This window comes from Etheostoma cragini, unplaced genomic scaffold (genome assembly GCF_013103735.1).
Source record: "Etheostoma cragini isolate CJK2018 unplaced genomic scaffold, CSU_Ecrag_1.0 ScbMSFa_1139, whole genome shotgun sequence".
Taxonomy (NCBI): domain Eukaryota; kingdom Metazoa; phylum Chordata; class Actinopteri; order Perciformes; family Percidae; genus Etheostoma; species Etheostoma cragini.
In genome coordinates, this window is record NW_023265162.1 from 245 (window position 1) to 1,900 (window position 1,656).

At 41.2% G+C, this 1,656-nt stretch overlaps 1 non-coding gene across 1 annotated transcript; it reads right to left on the minus strand.

The window, feature by feature from the left end:
• Positions 1–381: 381 nt before the first annotated feature.
• On the minus strand, positions 382–453 carry trnag-ucc. Its single transcript has one exon. It is a non-coding gene; the product is annotated as a tRNA-Gly (tRNA).
• Between the last annotated feature and the right edge of the window lie 1,203 nt (positions 454–1,656).

Here is a 1,656-nt window from a genome sequence, read left to right on the forward strand (position 1 = left end):
CTTTGCATCGCTCCAGGTAAGTAGAAATCAATCTGTTATGCACCTTTGCATTGCAATAAAATGTCAAAATTTGGACCTGAATCCAACAATAACAATACTTGACACTCACATACACTCACCTATAGGATTATTAGGAAGACCATACTAATGCTGTGTTTGACCCCATTTTGCCTTAAGAACTGTCTTAATTCTATGTGGCATAGATTCAACAAGGTGCTGAAAGCATTCTTTAGAAATGGTGGCCCATATTGAGAGGATAGCATCTTGCAGTTGATGGAGATTTGTGTGATGCACATCCAGGGCACGAAGCTCCCGTTCCACCACATCCCAAAGATGCTCTATTGGGTTGAAATAAAGCAAGTAACCACAAATTAAAACTATTGCGATGGCTGGGAATCGAACCCAGGTCAACTGCTTGGAAGGCAGCTATGCTCACCACTATACCACCATCGCTGGACAGTATAGTTGTCCTTAAAGGTAGTATCTTTTCTTTTTATCAAAAGATGATATTTTTAATTCCTCTTTTTAGTCAACTTCAACATGGGTTCCTAAACACATGCATACCACTGTATGCATGTATACCTGCATGCATTTCAAAATATAAGCCAAGTGTGTTCTCAAAAACAAGAAAGAGAGCCGTAATGACACAACAATTTTTTTTTTACAGCAGAAAGCACCATTTTAAGGACACACAGACCTACAATGTAATTGCACTGCTTTGGCCTATACCAGCACAACTGAGGGTTCAGGACTCTCCTGAGCCAGCCCTAACTATAAACTTTTTCAAAGAGGAAAGTCTTAAGCCTACTCTTAAATGTGGAGATGGTGTCTGCTACCTGAACCCAAAATGGTAATCCATCGTACAAGTAGCAAATGCATGGATTAGTTTTTCTGCATCAATTTCAGAAAGGATATTCCTGAACTTGATGACTACTGCACTATGGAAGCTACGGTAGGCCAGGCCACAACTTTACGACAGGGAGATTTTTCCGTGAAAAGTATTGAGAGTTCAACTCAGCAGAGTTTGATTGTTTGAAGTCAACACGAACAAAGAAACGTGTTTCCGCCCTGTTTTGAACAGGGGACATTTGGCGTGTTAGGCGAACGTGATAACCACTACAGAAACTGATGAAAATGGCTTTTTGCATGTTAGTGCTGAAATGCACTATTCATATTTTACTGTAAATGTTTATAATGCTGTTAGACATGTTAATTTTTGACACATAGAAATTTTAAACTGTATTCAGTCACAGATGCTTTGTCATGGATTTGAGTGAGAGCGAATATGTAGTAAACCTAAATATATATGCGTGTATTTACTCTGGCATAAAGGCTAGAATAGCGCCACCTATTGATTTAGCCAAAAAAAGAGCTTAGGCATTCCTCGTTAGTATAATGGACAGTATCTCTGCCTGTCACGTGGAAGATTGGGTTTTGATTCCCCAACGGGGAGATTTTTCTACCAGCTTAGGCTTCGAGAAAGTCCCGGCAAACGCGTTGGACTGTTCATGAGGGGAAAGCAGGCCTTGGCTCAGGCTGTGTTCAGCATGGGAGGAGAACTCCTGACCCCTGAATGGGAATATTGTCAAGCGATGGAAGGAGCACACCTCCTGGACATGAGCAACACGTCTCAAGGTGCAGCAGGAGGTGGAAGAA